The sequence below is a fragment of the Pleurodeles waltl genome, chromosome 8 (assembly GCF_031143425.1).
Source record: "Pleurodeles waltl isolate 20211129_DDA chromosome 8, aPleWal1.hap1.20221129, whole genome shotgun sequence".
Classification (NCBI taxonomy): Eukaryota; Metazoa; Chordata; class Amphibia; order Caudata; family Salamandridae; genus Pleurodeles; species Pleurodeles waltl.
Window position 1 is genome coordinate 262,654,397 of NC_090447.1, and position 18,969 is coordinate 262,673,365.

Below are 18,969 nucleotides of genomic sequence, written 5' to 3' on the forward strand. Positions count from 1 at the left end.
CTTGAATCCCTGTGATGATCTCCTCAGGGATGACGGCTGCGACCATCTCCTCCATGTGGTCCAGGGGCTTCTGGTGTGCTGGACTCCCACCTCCAGTCTGCAGTGCTGCCTTCCTGTTCCTGGCCATCTTTTCCTTGGTCCTGCGCTTGCAGTCATGCCAGCGTTTCTTGCACTCGATGACTGTTCTGCGTACTTCTGCCACACAGTTAATCTTGTCAACAATTTGTTGCCATATTGCCTCTCTCGTACTGATTGGCAACTTTGAGGTGACAAACAGTTGGTGCTGGTGTTCCGTCACCTCTTTTACCAGGATTTCATGCTCCTCTGCACTGAAGCGACACTTTATGTTCTTCTTCTCCCTGTACTGGTTCTTGTGTGGGTCCTCCTGGCTGGTTCCTGGTCTGTTGTCATCTTCCTGGGGTCTGGACAGGCATCTGGGATCCATTTTCACTCTCCTCTGCAGAAATGGCTGTGTTTGCTGGAAATTTTGACGCTATTGCGTCAAAAAACGCTGCATATCCGGTTTGCGGTGTCGTAAATCAGCTCACAGTCATTTCTGCTGCGTTAAAGTTGTTTTCCTTTACGACGTGACGCTGCGGTGTGCATAAACAAAAATGACTTACGCCTGTGGTTTGCGTCAATGTATGAATTTGACCCCCGCATGGCACACAGTAATGGCGTTAGCCGGTGGTAATATTTTTTATGCAAAAATGCATCGGTGCAGTTTTGCGTCAAAAAGTATAAATATGGCCCTTAGTTTTCTCCAACCCGGCTGTATACACAGCCGGGCTGGAGAAACTCCACAACTCCACAGACCACAGGGCTGTGTCTGTATGGCAGTGACTGCTGCTCAGACCAATCCTGGTGCTGCTTACATGCTATGTTTGGCAGGAAAGCACCACCAGGATTGCTCGGGAGCCTGTGCTGGTGTCCCAGTAAATCCTGGGACACCACACAGAGGGAAGAGGAGCGCGAGGCGACAGGAGACGGCATGAAGGGATTTTTTTGTTTGTTATTTCCTCCCCCTCCATCTCCATCCCCTCACCCCTGCCTTTGAGATTTGCAGCATCCACCACTGCAAATGGGTGCAGATTTACAACATCTTAAAACGCACAAAACATTCACACTACAACTCATTCTTTCTAGGTATAAGAAAGGGAGTGTCATGTGATGTATTGCTAGGGCTCTTATTTCCCTAATGCTTACATCTACATAACATAAACGTAGGTACCAGTGAAATGGAGTCTGTTGTGCAAATGCACGCTTTCTATTCTTTTCTTCCTCAACAGTAAAACATTTTGCAGATGGACCAACACCTTTCCTCATACCCCCTCCAAGTTTGGTGGTGATCCATTCTACGTTCTAACCTTGAAGGAGAATTACTCTAGCCTTTTGCTGGAGTAAGTCTCTGACCATCACCAAGATGGATAGGGTTGTCTTAGTGTTTGTGAATTCCCACAATCATACAAGTGTATGTGCATTCATTAATTTGGAAGGCTAATCATGACTTGTCACTCCCGCTTCCCACACCTTTCAGGATTTGATCTGTCTCCAAATGTATGTTTATGACTGAAAATGCCATTCTGTATTGCCTCCAGTGTATCATGTGTGCTACTACCTTTCGTATGTATGTGATTTGTACTTAAGGAAAAGGGGAAGGGAAAAAAATGGTATTGAAACGCTCTTTTCACAAACAGTTCAACAATGTTTCCAAATGAATAGTATTCCAAGGATCTCAAAACCATGCTCAGTAATGCCCTTCATGATGAAAAAACATCCACTATTGTATTAATTGCAATGATTTCTTATTTCTAGTCAATGGGGGATGGAGGTGGGAATCCCCAACATAGCCGGCCTTCTTACTCCCCGTCCACCCTCTCTTTGTCTTGTTTGTATTGGAAACATCGGGAAAACCTCTCTTCCCCTCTCCTTTTTGGATTAATTTTTATGTATTCAAGGACGTTCCCCCATTATTACCCGTTTTATACCTCTCCATGCATCCCAGCACATCTTCCCAGGCCTACTCGCTGTTTCCTCTACCTCTATTGGTACACTACCATCCCTGCTAAAATCTCTACCATTACTTATATGCCAATATCTATAGCCCTAAATATGCTCATGTGCCTTTGCCCTTGCCCATACTACAATAATTCTACCCCTGTCTATACAGTAGTAGTCTAAAAAGTCTAAAAAGTCATTTAGCTGTCTCAAACCCAGTGATTAGAAAATCATAGGGTTTGCGACCACTTATCATTTTTCAGATATCGATAAAATAAGCACTGTTAAGTCGAATGATAATGTCCTAACCACTTTGGCAGTGATGGAGCACCTTATGAGTAGACTGTAATGTTATAGATGCAGTGGTTGAACTGCAAAGTAGATCCCTCATTTCAAGCTGCAGCGTGTTCATGAGTGATGAGTGCAATCATGGTTAAGGTGTTGCATTCTGCTGCACAGATAACTAGTTTCCTGTCCATGACGAATGCAGTTGTAAGAGAAGAAGAATGCTATGTAGGTGAGCCCAAATGCCCATCTTACTCTTCTCTTCTAGTACCCGTTCTCAATATGCGACGGATCTTCCGTCCTTCTCTTCCTCTGTCTTTCCTCTTGGTGTGCTTTTCCCTCTGTTGCTCTCAGCAAATGTCTGCTGTGAAGAAATAAGTGCTGGTCGCCACTGGTAACCATGGCAACACTACAAAATAAAATGATGGGCAGAATGTTGAATCTTTTCAAACAAGTCAAACACTACCCCCCCTCTCCCCAGTGGCATATCTAATCCACCCATTGCCACAGGCAACTAACCAGCTCAAATTAGGCACCTGTTTTAATGTTATGCATTGCGCAAACAAGTTAAGTTACACTTTTTTACGTTCTTAGCATGAAGCAGGCTTAGGCTTCCATGCTGGGAACACGTAATAATATATTTAGCAAGTGCAGATTCTTATTATTGATAGCAACACATCCTGGCAGCCAATAAGGAAAATATAAACCGATGTTTTATTCAACCCCCTAGGGAAGAGAGTTATTGGAGAAGTCAGCCTCTCTCAACTGAAGTGATCTAATGAATGCAGCAATGCACAACTCCTGTCTGACCCCTTCCCACTCTGGAAATGGTCGGAGATTTGCTACAGCAAAAGGCAGGAGTAAATTCTCTTCCGAGGTTGAAAGGTGTTTCAGAATAGCCCTTTACGGGTGTATAAAAATTATACATCGGGGGGGGGGGGAGGGGGGCGTTTTATCAATGCAGCATAGGACTATGTGTACAATATTGCATTAAGAAAATAGCAACTTAGTGAATGAATTATGTAATTATAGAGCACAGTGCTACCCGAGGCTGGACGTTCTAGCAGGGATTTGTCGAAATGTCAAATGATCCTGCAGGTAGTAGGCCTGGACTATTGTGAATGGCTGATATTACATTACTCCTTGCAAGGTTCGTGGATTGCAAAAAGTAGTAAATCTGGACCCCGTTCGAGTGACTCTACTCCGAGTGTCAATTTACTACTTTTTTAATGAATCTGGCACATTCTACCCTTGAGAGAAAATGCGTTAGAAATACAATTACAGTTGCTCATTTTAATTCCGGTACCGATATCTGCGGACAAGAAATATAGCAGTGTTGGTTAGGATGTATACATTGGCCGCTTCAGAATGATTTGGGAATTAAAGCATGAAAAACTAAATTAATATATTTTTAATGGTTGGATTACCGTGGTAAGATGTTATTTGTCATCTTCAGTCATGTTTATGTTTTCATTTTGACCTTATGTTTTAAGCTAATAGGATCACGCCTTTGAATAAATAAAACAATGAATAAAGATATAGAGTGATAATTAAAACAAGTGTGAAATCGCTGAGCAGTGTGTTTAGAAAAACCTGCACCATTAATTAAAAGATAGAAGCCAAACAAAAATAATAATGCACATACAATGCAATTAACAAGCCTTATCCCGGTAGGATGCACCATATAATTAAAAATACAAATGACGTACTGCGACAGGCTTTTAGAACTGAACTCTAATCTGCAGGGAAACCGATTCAGTATTTTTTTAAATGGATAAATATTTTATACTTAATAGTGGGCAAGCATTTTAGTGACCTCTATGAGTTATATATAAATAATTATCATCCTTATATAACCAAGTTACATATGAGCGTTTTACGTAGACACATAAGCCAAGCAGCAGGTGAGGCTTTTAGAACTGAACTCTAATCTGCAGGGAAACCGATTCAGTATTTTTCTAAATGGATAAATATTTTATACTTAATAGTGGGCAAGCATTTTAGTGACCTCTATGAGTTATATATAAATAATTATCATCCTTATATAACCAAGTTACATATGAGCGTTTTACGTAGACACATAAGCCAAGCAGCAGGTGAGGGTTTCTAGGTGAATCAAGTTTGCTCATGTTCTCTGTATTTTGAGAGAAGCCTCTTTTTGCATGGTTAGCCCCACACTTTTTGCCTGATGCTGATGTGTCCTGGAAGTTGTAGTGCCCAAGGCCTCTGTTCACCCTACACTGCATTTGTTATGGGTAAGTCACCCCTCTGGCAGGCCTTTCAGCCCTAAGGCAGCATGCACCATACTATATGTGAGGGCATAGTTGCATAAGAAATATGCCCCCACTGTGACTGTGCCAAACCTGGGACATGGTGAGTGAACAGGGCAACCATTTTAAGTACATGTACTGGACACTGGTCAAACATGAGTTCCCAAGTTACATCATGTCCACTCTGCACACTGGGTTGTTTGGAATCAAACTCGGAATGATGAATCCAAAGTGGTGCCAGTATTGGATTTATCCCTAAATGTACCCAGGGGTCACCTTAGAGGTACCCCCTGCAAAAGTTAACCTAATTGGCATGGTTGCTGACTGGTTCCATCCAGCATGCTACCTACAGACAGCCAATATACAAACCTTGTGGGAGAGCCCTGTCCCTCTGGTTTGTAAGACAATGCCCTTCCTGGGTGGAGTAGCTAACACCCCCTACCTCAGGAATGTGCGCTCTCCTGGCAGTGAGCTTCAAAGGGCTACTCGAGCCTCCAGGCCTGCTTCTACTTTGTCAACCCCCACTTTTGGAAGGAACACATGTAGGAAATCATGCAAAAGATAGGAGGGGGGATCTTACTGAGAATGCACCACCCCTAGGGGCTCGCAGGTGAAGTGGACCCCCCATTTCATTTTCCTCCATGTTGGATGGCAGGAAAATAGCCAATGAGGTTTAGGGAAGTGACCCTTCCCACAGGAAGTGGTGACTGTAGTGGGTGCAGCCACCCAAGGGTAAGTGTCCCATTGGACACTACCAGGTTCCCCAAACACACCCACTAAATTCAGTATTTACTGGCCCCCCTAGACCAAGAAATCAGAATCATCAGGAAGAAAAGAAGCCAGCACCAAAGAACCTGACAGGACGAGAACAGAGGACCTGCTGCATCAGAAGAGGCTTCAAGACCCCTGCTTGCTGGACCAGAGTCCCGGCAATCGCCTCTGCGGAGGAGCTGACCACTGGACCAACCTCAAAAGACCCAGAGGAACTCCAGGAGTCACAAATAGCCCATGATCTCCCTCCTGAGTGGAGGCACCACTCAAGAAACTAAAGAAACCTACAACGAACCAGCAAACTGGTAAGGGTCACCTCACCGACTTGATGACATTTCCGCAGCCAGAGGTTGAAACTGGACTCAAGGACACACTGATGACTGTGGAGACAATAACAAGTGTGCAAACGTTGGTGGCACTGCACTCTCCTGTGGCTGAGTTGTATCAATACCCCAGGTACTGGTCAATGCACTTTGGATAATAGGAAAAACAGCTTCCCCAGAGCTGCAACTGGACCAGGAGGAAATCCCTAACTGAGGTACTTCAGGAACACCCTGGACCTCCCACAAGAGGGCTCTCGTTGTCCTGCAAGGCCCCCAGAAGAAGACCTACGTCCAGCTCCAAAGGGTTCCATTGTGCACAGACTCCAAGACCTCCAACTCACCCTACATCCGGCTGCCCTGAGCCCTGCATCACGGAACCAGCTGTGTGCAATCTTAACAGCCCAAGGGGACCCAAAAACACCACCTTTAAACCTGCAAACTAGCTCCTTTTCAAGGTGGCCCCTTCAAGTGGAGTGCTTGTGCCAATAGACATTCCAGCACGGCTCCGGTCGGAACTTTGAGCCACCTGAGACTCTCCAGCTGGCACAGTGTGCCCACAAAACTCAGCAACCATCCTGCAAAAGAAGAGACTGGTAACTCATCTGTGTGATTTTATGTGCATTTTTCTAGGTGGCCTTCCATTGATTCCTATGGTGCGCAATTAAGCACAGAAAGACTAACTTGTTTAAAATTAAAAACATCATAGCCCAAAAAGTACTTAACGTACCTTGACCATTTTGGTCTTAAAAAATATAAAAAAGTTTAAAGTATTTTAATAAATTCTCATCTCAGGTTATTAATTGACTGTGTGTGGTGCATAATTGATTTTGTGAATACAACACATGATTAGCACATCTCCTGAATTAGCCTAACTGCTTGGCCAACTACCTCAAAAAATTGGAGCATTAGGTGATCTGATTTTTACCTCTGGAAACCAACGTGTGGTTGCCTGGACCCTCTACACAGTGTGCCTAGCTTTGCACACTTCATAGAAGGCCAACCTCCTACATGTATCCAATACAAATGTCCTAAAGGGATCAGGATGTACAATCAGATACTGAGGGCCTGATTCACAAAACCATTTTCACACCAATTTAGTGTGCGAATGGAGTGAGTAACGAGTGTTTATGCACAAATAAGATTTACAAAATTAAAATGTATGCCCATAAAAATTTTAAGACACAGAAAAGCATACTAGAGAAGCATAAGTTTACATGTGATAAATCTGTTTATATGTGGTCTGGGAGTCATAGATAGCCAGGAATTGTCTCCAAAAGGAAAAATTAGAAGGCACCAGAGGTACAGGGGAAGCTTCTGCAGCTGGGGTGGCTAACGAGCAACTGCTAAACATAATAATTAGCTGCAACACAAAAGCCCATTTGATCAACATTTGAAGTCTAAGAGTGTATACTATTTGTTGCTTGCTCACATGGCTCACAGTGTTTGTGGCTAATGTTTTTTCAAAATGGTGCACACAATTCTCATCAATGTAGGAGATGACAGGAACAATAAAAGGGAAATGGATAGTCAAACATGACTTGAAGGAGTCCAGAAGGGAAAATTAGCATGGATGTGCTCCGATGGCATAGAATGATAGGGCTCTCAAGTCAGTGTGGTAATAGGGAAAATAGGCTGGAGTGCCATGACCGGAAGCTTAGACCCATGAATGGAGAGTGAGAAAAAGAAAGTCTCCGATCTATCCACCCCAACACTTTCACAAGTCTCTTCAGAAGAGGACAGAAGATTCATGGAACGCAAGGGAATCTTTGACTGAGAGTACAGGATACCATCTCCCACCCCCATAAAATCAGTTGGAAGACATAGTAACTGGAGGGAACCATAAATCGCTTTCTGTTTCCTCCCCCACCCCTGTCCACATGCTGAGATCAAGGCTGGTAAGACCTTTTACTGTCTACCTGAGTGTGACTGTTCTATGAGGAATTACAATGCAGGTCAGACTGTGTCCAAACATACCTACCTCCCACCGAAAGGGACTATAACCCATAATATGTACCAGCAATATGATAAACACATATGGAAATAATTATAGGATTGGATGGGACTAACTAATGATGATGGAACAAAGTCCTTTCTGCGGCATGGTACCTTTGACACATCAAGATTAGCTGATCTGCAGAAGAGGATGAAAGACCCCAAGAATAAAATAGGTTCCAAATATTGGACAGTCTCCATTGCCAATGGTTGGACTTTATTGCAAATATTCCTAGCATTTGTGTGTTTGGTATTCTGCCCTTAGTGTCAAGGGTAAGGCCGGACATGGTCCTGTGATCACTGTGCAACTGGAGGCAAACTACACTCAACTGAAGAGCCCCAAATAGGGCAAAACTGGACTTGGGTTGTTTGTTTGTAGCTAGGTCCAAACTGAGGTGGCAAGGTGGACAAAAGACAGAAGGGTTGGAATGCTACCCTGAGCAATTGACAATGGTTATATGTTTGCAAGCCTTCCACCGGTTACCTTTTTTGTGTTTCATGTACCAGCGTGAGTGACAGGGGTTTGGCCAGACCTGGGTCATATTCTCACTGTACTACTAGAACCAAGCTACATCTGACTGAAGAGGACCAATCGGGGTGAAATCGGCCTTAGGTTGCTTGTGTTCTAGTTCAGTGAGGATGTGGTCTGGCATTTCAGATTGGACTGTTTCAATTGGATAAGGAAACATACAAGCCAGATTTGCAAAGTGATTGTGATTGCTTGGCAGTAAAGTCACCAGGTCGGAGTATGATTCTACTACTTTGGATCAGTCTAGGACACATGTATGTTCTGCCCTGGGGCATAGGGGCCGGCAAAAGTAAAATACTACAATCAGCCACAGGGCAGCTGTCTAGAATACCTCACCCTTCTCTTAACTCCAGTGGTGTTGATGATGAGAGTCTATCTGCTTCAAACCTTCTCACTTTAAATGAACTACACAGCATCTGGGGGTAAAGTTGGGGTCTACCTGCTCTGTACCCCCTCTAACTTACTGAGTATGAATAAACAATTTCCCAACATCCAGGAGAACCTGGCTCATTTGAATTGTACATACACAATTGGGCAGATGTGAACCAATTATTGCAAATGATAGTGGCCAGTAAGTATAGAAAAAGATTTCTGGAGAAGGTGCCATGGCTGAGAATGGACCCTGGGAATGATGCAGAGTTAAGTGCAGTGACAGATGCTTTGTTGAATGCAATCCCAAAGATATGTCTGGTGGAAACTGACTGGTCATAGATTTAACTGCAACCAGAATAACGGTGAGGTACCAGCTGATTATTTGGACAGGCTTAGTTATGTGTTTGAAAGATTCTTGGGCATAGCTCATCTGATGGAGATGGCTCAGGAAGCTGTGTGCAGGGATTGTTCCTAAATCGTTTGCCCACTATATGTATTAGATGGAAGACAAAGATGTTAGCATAGTTAGTGACTGTCACAATCTACTGTGTCACGTCACAGAAGAAAAAGACAGAGAATGCGGAATCATAATTGATGTTATTGAAACTGGACAATATGGAGGGAGTGACTGAAGGAGTAGGGCAAAGTGTGCACCAAGGGGAAGAAGCTAAGAAGGTGAATTGAAAGGAATTGAAAGAGGTAACAGGAGGGTCCAAGGAGATACCCCGAAATCAGAAAGTTCTTGTTTTCCATGTGGTCAACTGGGGCACTAGAAGTTAGATTACACTAACACTGCATTCAGTGTGTCAGAGCCTCTGGATTACCCTCAGTAAATCCAAACTGTGCAGAACCCCTAAACCAAGTTTAAGGACAACACAAGATGTTTTGCCTATGAAATCACTACGTTAAAACCAGTAAATCAAAGAAACCTTTATAAGACTGTGTCATCAATGATAAACACAGCACTTGCCATATGGACACAGGTGGAAGTCACTCTGCACTCAAATTCACTGAACTCCTTTCTTTGCCTGTTTTGGACATGTCCATTTAGACAGTAAGTATTTTCAATGAGTTACCCACTACATCACATATCCGTTGTCCATTTCTGTGGGACCCATTTGTGATTAACATTCTTTCTTCTAATTTCTCTACCTATCCTTCTGGGCAGAAATATTCTCTGGAAGCTCAAATTCATTGTACTCTTTACCTCAGATGCACTGTTTTTGCAAGTACCTCAGAGAACAAGAGATTAAGGTACTTGCCCTCTTATGTGAAAGTTTAAATTGCTCAGAGAAGGCAGGTCCTGTGTACATGTGTCGAGTTAACCGGATTGTTTTCAGACATATCATCCCCAAGGCTCATCTCTTCGATGAAGCCCATAGAGGTGAAGGTTGAGCCACTGAAGAATTTACTCAGAGTACTTCGGTTCCCACAAAACATGAGGCGAGGAAGGTATCCACGCTGTAACAGCAGATTTGAATAAGGAAGGAGTTCTAGTACCTCTTGTTGGTAGATGTAGGACACCATTTCTCCTAATGCCAAAGGTGAGGAATGCCAGAGTGTACAGATTTATGCAGGGATTTAGGTCTAGGAATAATATGGCTATTTCAAGCATCCTTGGTGTTCCTACCACCACTATCATTCTTTCCTGCATCCCTACCACTTGCCAATTGTTCACAATGGTTGATCTTTGTTCTGTCTTTTTTCCATTGCCATACATGAGGAAAGTCAGTATTTCTCCTTTCTCACATTCCAATGGTCTCAACTTTTGTTAATCCAAATCCCACAATGATTTACAGAGCCTCCCTCAATCCTTTCCCAAGCCCCGAGCAAGAATTTAGATTTGTCAGTCTTTCCCAGGGGTCTTTTCCTATTCAGTACATTGATGAGTTACTTCTGCCATCTATTACTCTAAAGCAGTGGAAGGAAGACTCAGTTTTCCTCCTCATTGAATTGGCTAACAAAGGGCATAAGGCTTCAGATGAAAATTGCAGTTTTGCCTTTCCTGAGTGAGATAGCTTGAGTCATGAGATCCTTGCCATCAAAGCATCGTTTGCCCTTTAAAAGACTTGAAGCTATTTGCAAGTTGTCCCGCCCTGTAATTGTTTCCCAGAAATATTCCTTTGTGGGAATGGTGAGATACTTTAGATGATGGATTTTGGATATATCCAAGCCTTTACAAGAATTTGTCTAAAAAGACACTGTCAGACCTGACAGCCTTTGGGTGGTCTTCCCCAAATCGTTTTGCCTGTTTGCCTCACTTTGAGCTATATCTTATTGTTGGCCTTAGGACTCAGAGCACTATACCACTGCTGACCAGTGCTAAAGTGCATGTGCTTCTACTCTAAACGTGGCAACCTTAGTGCATCCCCAATTGCCATATTTAATTTACCTTTAAGTCCATTGTAAACGGGTAAAGTAAATGGTTCTGTACATTAAATGCCTCTAGTGGGCCTGCATCATTGATTGTGCTATCCACTCAAATAGCCCTGTAAACATGTATCAGGCCTGCCATTGCAGAGCCTGTTTGTCTAATTTCACTGCAACTCTCAGATGGCATTTTAAACTTCTTGCCAAGCCTTAAACTCCCCTTTTATTACATATATGTCACCCCTAAGGTAGGCAGTAGGTACCCCATTTGCATGTTTTGGTATATGTTCTGGGGCTCTACCCCTGCCAAATCAGATCACTGCTGGGCTTGTGAAAAACTCTGCTGGAGGAAAGACTCCTGTGCTGTAAGGATTACCACTCTGTCTGGACTGATTGTTCCATGGAAGTGCTTCTCTACTTTGCTGTGCTGCCCTCCTGCCTGCTGATCTCTGTCCTATTGAGGACTAGGATTAGACCCATCCTGCTGACCCAGAGTAACTCCATAGGCTTGTTGGCTTGTCCCTTGTTCTCCTGCAGTCTCTGGGACTTCAAAGACTGCCTGCAACTGTTCTGATGCTGCTGAACTCTGTCATCTGTGAGACCTATCCTTGCTTGAGGTGCCCCTCTCCAGTCCTAGGCCTCTAAAGTGGGTTCTGCCTCTGATTCCTGCAGAAACCAACGCATATCCTCAAGTGTGTGTAAAATCTTGCTGCATCGCCCTTTGATGCAGACGCAGAGGCTGCTTGATGACATTAGCTCGACAGCCTGTCAGGCTCAATGATGACGCCCTGTGCAGCTCAACTGAATTTGCACTGGTCCATCGTTACCTCAAGTAACATTTTGACTGCTAGTGTCTTCTAAGCACTTTTTCACATTTAATCTTTAGAAAATAATATTTCAGCTTGTACTGATTAGATTTTTATTGTTTTGGCCTTGTTTTACTCAGATTAACATTCTCTACATTTTATACATATGTAGAGTCTTTTTGTTTTCACTGAGTTACTGTATTTTAATTGTTGCACTAATACCTTACACATCGCCTTTTGAGTTAAGCCTGTCTGCTCTGTGCCAAGCTTCCAGAGGGTGAGCACAGGTTGATTTATAGAGCATTACTGTCTTACCCTAACTAGGATTGTGGTCCCTACTTGGACAGGGTGCATACTAGAGAAGCAATTTCTGACAGACACCTTTGAACCTTTGCAGGGGTCTTGTTAAGAACTAAATGCATTTGTAAAGATCAAGCCTGCACCCGAACTTATGGTTCCCTGATTATGCAAAACCTTTTATTTTGTATTGTCATGAGCTTAATGGATTTTCACTTGAAGTATTGGTACAAAGCAATGAGATCAGAAGAGACCAATAGCCTACTATTCTTATATGGTAGACCATGTCACAGCTGGGCTTCAGCCATGCTTACAATCCACAATTCTTGTTGAAGCCTCAAAAACAATGTGCTAAGTCTCCCACTAATGGTTATCATTCCACATCCAGTGGTTGCACTTCTACACACCACCAAAGCCCAGGATCTATGCCCAGCATGACTGTCTCAATATGAAATCGTACTCTTATCTGCCTTTTATATTAATTTGGTTTACAGTCCTGCTTTGAACCCACCTTTTTTGGTTCCTATTAGTGAAGATAGAGAACCGCTTGATTGTATTTTAAGTACTTTGTATGTTATTAAGTCAGACATTGATCAATGTGATAGCCCCCTAACTGATTATGAGCAAACATATTTTGTGGACTGTTCCTGTATCAAAAATGAAGAAAGTCATCTAGTTCCTGGATGCACTATTTGCGCACTATCCCATCTGGTTGAACTTGCCCTCAGTATAATCGCCTCAGAATGATGAGCTCATTGCACTCACCAAGGATTGCAATCTACCCAAAGAACAAACTATTAGTGTGTACAAGATTTGGAGCTCCTCTAGTTGCAAAGGGGGTTGCTGACATCACTTGGCCTCACATTAAAATGAGCAATGTGCTTACAATCTTTTAAATGCTTTGCAATTACCAGAGAATGAGGATGTGATAAATTGTCTAGCTCACCAACAGCCTCATGATGATTTTGCAAGATGCAGATCCCTAGGAGATTCTGCAGCTAAAAATGCTGCCATAATTAAGACTACTGATGTTGCCATGTATGTTGTGAATACCGATTTATTTCCTATACCATCACTGTAGGGTGTACTGAGAGACAGCACTGGGCGTGTGGTCACACCAAAATTTCTACTCCCCAGCCTCGCCAGGTTGTGTCATGGAACAGACCACACCTCTAGGTGTGGCATGATATGTGCTGCTTCGTGTAAAGACATTGACACGGCACCACTGCTGCACTGCCAATATCCCAACAAAATGGCCCTTCCAGCCACTTTTGGAGTTTCATCAGGTAACCCTCACAGTAGAATGCAATCTGATTTTCAAGCTCACACTCTCCCTGAGCGAGCAGCTTAATGGTCTGTCACTCACGACTGGCACTAACTTTGGGCTCTCGCATAAAAGAAGAGTGTCGCAGCACCTAAAGCACCTAAAGATCAATGGGACCGTGATGCCTCTTTCCATAGCATGGGCTGGAGAGATGCTGCGTGCCACCTCATATGGCCATTTTACAATCTGTTAGGGGAAATATATTCCGTCTTCTTCTGGGGGTCACGCGTTCAAAGCTATTGAGAGAAACCCCGCTTTATACTGTGTTGGCACCTGGGATAAATTCTGTAATCCGTCCCCCGGCATTTTATTAGACTGCATGTTCATATTTATGTCAGATGAGCCCCACCTTCGTGCGAGTTACCCTTATTTAAACGAGATTTAGAGGTTGGAGCACATTACATGTTCAATGCACATCCATTTTAACTTGTACTTTTATTTAGCCGTTCCCCTCGTAATTCTAATTGATTTTCCATAGAAGTTAAATGTCAAATAAAGCACAAACTATTATAATACAGCCACTGGGATGGACGACATGTAGTTTCATTAAAGTATTTCATTTATGATTATTTCAGTGACATCATGCTTTCGGCTATAGAGGAATGTAAAATTCACCAATTTAAAGCAAGAGTACTTTATTAATACTTACATGTTCGCCTGTGTGTATTTTCGGTATCGAACTCCTCTTTTCACTTTCTGGGGAATCCAAGTATTGCATATCTTTGAATTCATGTGGAGATATGGACAGCGATGTAATCAAAATAAATCAACATTCTTGTCAAACACTGACAAACCGCTGATGTGTGCCCAGAATACAGATAGTAGCCTATGAAGAACACTACAATTTATCTAAGCAAAGAGGAGACAGTTGAGTGGCAAATTACCTACCCCGTTTACAACCCAGCGGGCAGCCCTGCTTGCCAGCCATCAGAATTGTTTCTGGGCAATTTGATATATTTCTACCTTGTTGCGCGATTTCTTTTGGAATTACTTTGATTTTTGCGTTTTCCTGTTGTGAGGAGACTGACCAAAATAGAGCAAAACACAAAACTTTTAAAAGCGAAGACTGCAATCATTTTTAAACTGAGACGCCTGCAGGCCTAAAGCAGATATTGCCATGATTTTCCAATTATGACACTTTTCCTGCAGTGGCCGATTGTAGACGTTTTCTGGTTCCAGAGAACAAAGGGCCTCATGTATAAAGCCCTAGCAGCACACTGCGCCTCCAGAGCATCATTTTATTGGATGCTCCAGTGGTGCAGTGTGCCAGCCCATATCTACAAGGCCACACAATGCCACCTTGCGTGGCTTTTCATGGCCTTGTAAATATGGACCCCCTTTCATGCATTACATTGTGTGAAAGGGACATTCCATGGGTGTTGCTTGGGTTGTTCCCAAGCAACGCCCATGGAACCCAAAGGAATCGGGTGCATTCCCAGATTTACAAGTCTGGGAATGTGTTAGATTCCTACGTCACCTCAGGGACAGCGTAAGAATGACGCAACGGGGAGAAATATATTTATTTCTCCCCAGTTTTCTTCTTTCTATGTGTGCTGCATTTTGTAACAAACATTGAAACAGGAAAACACCTCCTGTTTTTCTTTTCTGCAGGAAGGTGCCCCTTCCTGCACCAAAACCATCATCTGACAACGCAGTCACCCTTACACCAGGATCCATTAGTATCTGTATCGTCAGTGAGGCCCGACAATGGATCGGCCTCTGGGTCATCCCGGACAGTCTTTCGGGATTTGACCTTGTTCTTGGTCGCCTTTGGAGTCCCATCACTTGTGGAGAGCTCTGAAGTTGTTCTGAGCCGCCTTCTGGCAGGTTTGGTAGTGTGCCACATCAGGTATGTAACAGCTCAGTAAGTAATTACGATTGTCTGTGACTGTGCTTTGCAAACCTTGTTGTAGCCGCATTCTGCATTAAAATTCAATACTATGTATAACTTTATTTTGCGTGGCATCGCTGTATCTTTTAGTATGGTCTTGGTCGTAGTTTCTTGATCAACAACACATAGACTTCTCAGTGAAGATTTCTTTATCTTTACTGCATCACACTGGCTGGATTTGTACTTTGACTCCTTATACGCCAGCCATCGACTCGGCATGTCAACGAAGGTACACGTGGCACACATGAGCAGTCTGCTTGGACAACGGTAGACTCTCTGAGAAAGCACTGTCCTTCTTCAGGGAACTTATCCCATATCCCATCACCAGCTGTAGCATTCTGACCAGCCTGGGTACCCACCAATGACCACACCTACACTAGGAGCGGTAAATCACACGTCTTTATTTCCTCTGCTTGTACCTGTGAACTCCAACATTCTAAACCAGGCCTTCATTACATTTTATTCTAGCTATTACGTCAAACTTCTACAGAGTCTGTTCAGAGGTAAAACAGCTCTGTTTTAAACTTACAAGACACTACAGAATAAGACTGGTTCCTAATCAAGAACGTTTACTAATTTTGAAATACATTTAGGGCCTGATTCTAACTTTGGAGGACGGTGTTAAACCGTCCCAAAAGTGGCGGATATACCACCTACCGTATTACGAGTTCCATAGGATATAATGGACTCGTAATACGGTAGGTGGTATATCCGCCACTTTTGGGACGGTTTAACACTGTCCTCCAAAGTTAGAATCAGGCCCTTAGTCTTGAAGCACGGCTTCTTTGGAGCAATTACAAGATTTTTCAGAGAGCCTTATGGTATCAGGATTCAGACCATGGAGGAATGCACCTGCAGGGTTCTGGTGACATTTATTGTTGAGTTGTTAGGTTTAAATTATAAGCAGATTTCAAGATGCTCTTCAAAGTCATTTAGCTTGCATCTAATGTAATAGCTTTATGTCTTAGAACCTGTGCCTCGGTTGCTTTGTCACCATTATCTGCTAACTATAGTGAAGGCATATGTAGATAGTCTCCTTCAGAGATGGTTTGAGATTATTTTGAATATTCTGACTGGGAGTTTTCTCTATGGTGTGAGACAATGTTGTTGATATTGTTCATATTGCCTTTTTCAATGCCCTATCCGCCTGTATTCTCCTCTTCTCCTGAAAGTAACTATTGTATTCAAAGTTGACCCTCCATCAGATATCTTGGAGGGATTTTGTGGGAATTCTCTACTGTGCAGGATCATGCAGCTTATCTGATACAGATGGCTGCCCAGTAAAAATCAGTTACTTGCAAACGTCAATGGATTTTCTGGATAACAGAATGAAATAAGGGCCTGGGGAATCCCTGAGCCTCTGAAATCGGGAATGAAGATGAACAGATTTCTCACTTGGCCCTATTCAGTTATGGACACTTGGGGACCCACTGTACTCAGTACCAAAGATGTACTATGCCTTTTTTAACTCTTAAGTGTGGAAAACCTTTTTGTCAAAGGGTGCTGAATTAGCATTGTAGAAGACTGAACTATGAGTTGGTTTCAGTATCAGAATTTAAATGTTTGCTTTCTTGAATAAATGTAAACAACCTGTACTGTTAAGTCTTAGGGTCTCATTTAAAGCTTGGTGAACAGAAAACTCTGTAAAAAAGTAATGGATATGCTGTCTGCTGTGTTACAAGTGCCATAGGCTATAATTCAATTGTATTATGTAGGACATGACAGTCACCAAGTTTGTGATGGAATATTCTGACCAGCAAATCTTAAAGAGTGCACTGAATCCTTGTTGAAAGATAAATTATCCCAGGGCAGTGGAAGACAGTGCTGAAATAGACTTCCTTATAGACTGTATTGTTTGCCTGCTGTGAACAGCCTGCAACTTGTAGCTCAGGTGTTTGGTGTGCAGGGATCCAGGAAAAGAGAACTCTGCAAAACATCTAAAGCAATCTTAAGTATCAGGTGTAGGGCAGGGATTACATATTGGGACTGTCACCAGTTATGATTATCATCCTAAACTTCACAGAGCTAGATTAAGTTCAATGGATCCAGGTGCAAAGGAAAAAAAATGCATTTCTCTTCAAATTTCCATCTAGGGGTAATTTGGAATTTTTACAAGAGATTTGGAAATTTTGTTGGAAGCATAGCCAACTTTCTTGGTTTCAATAGACTGACAACATTCAGAAACATCCTTTCAAGAAAGGTGTGACGACCCCAGATATAATACAGTGTTTTTGACATGCCAGGAGCTTCTTATCACTCAAATGTGTGAGCCTTGAAATCTACAAGCTTGCTTTACTAAAAAGTGCCTACCACCAAACCTGGTCATTGATAAAAAAAAGTTTAAGGTTTTTTAAAGTACTTTTGACCTATTGTGAATTTGTGTTGACCTATTTTGGACCTAATTCCTGGTTTGACTTTTCTAATGACTTTTCTAATGAGACTTATAGGAGACTTGTACTGATACAATTGACAAACACTGAAATAATATTTTTAATTATTTCTTGTCAAGCAGGTAGATTTTGTCAAGAAATTGTGAACTTCTTGATTGATTTTCACCTTTTTTATGGCAAGTAAGACCGCAGTGGGTCCTCTTTCTTGAACAAATACAAGAAAGTAGAGGTGTATGGCTTTCAGCTAGTCCTATCTTCATGTGGCCAGCTATATGTGTTTTGGGTTGATTTAAAATACATGTCATATTTTGCCATTTAATGTAGTCTTTGCTTTCAATTCCACCCTCAGGTGGTTGTGTGGTTATGGAGAACAGAATCCCCATTTTTGTTTCTAACCTCAAAACAAAGCCCACATTTACACGTTGGTGTGTCTTCTTGTTTGTAATATTGCATTGAATTGACATGCAATTACACATTCTAATCAGGTTTCATGAAAAGCAAGGTTTCTGTTCGATGTAAATAGTGGATGTACATACATTATGCTAATTTGCACTGTTGTGAATCAGTTTCTTTATTAGACCCTCAATCTTGTAGCTCCAGAAAAAAACAATTATCAAAAAGACACAGTTTACAGAGAGTTTAAAACATATAAATCTGAGGATGAGTGCTATTGTTTCTTCATTTTGGGTCTGAGAAACAAAAGAGAATTCACAAAATACCTAGTAATTGTAAGAGATGACCTAGTAGCATTGTGGCATTTTTCATTTTTGACGCTGTAGCATATGTGTGTTACAGAAATGGGGAACTAAGAGGTGAAAGATGCAATTTTCTCAGCTTGGTCTTTAAGAGATGATACATTTGGGGTCATTTATATTGTTTTGCTCTTAGTTGTTGTATCCTTTCATAATCCCCAACAATTGTCAAGAATTGTAATAATGGTCCGGTGGACCCTAAAGACTTTGTTGGAAAAATAAGTTAAACTTCCAAATCGCTTCATTTCACTTCAAAAGGCAAAATGTGCCCGTTTCTTGCAGACTACTGTGCTTGACTAAAATCAAAATGCACAGTTGACAGATTTTCACATCCCAATACACCAATGGGTTTTTATCCACATAGACCTCTTTTGGGTCATGCAGATACCCCTGGAACTTCCTCTGAATGGTCATTGGTGCTGCCACTTGGTCAACCTCTTTTGCCTCCACCTCTGCACTGGACTTAAGACCTGCCACTTGAAACCAAGCGAATGCAAAGGTTGGGTCTGAGTCTTCTGCTGCTGTTGTTCCCAGTGTTCTTGTTGCTGCTGTAAATGCCTTATTTTGTTATAAATGGTAAAGAATCATTGAAACTCAAC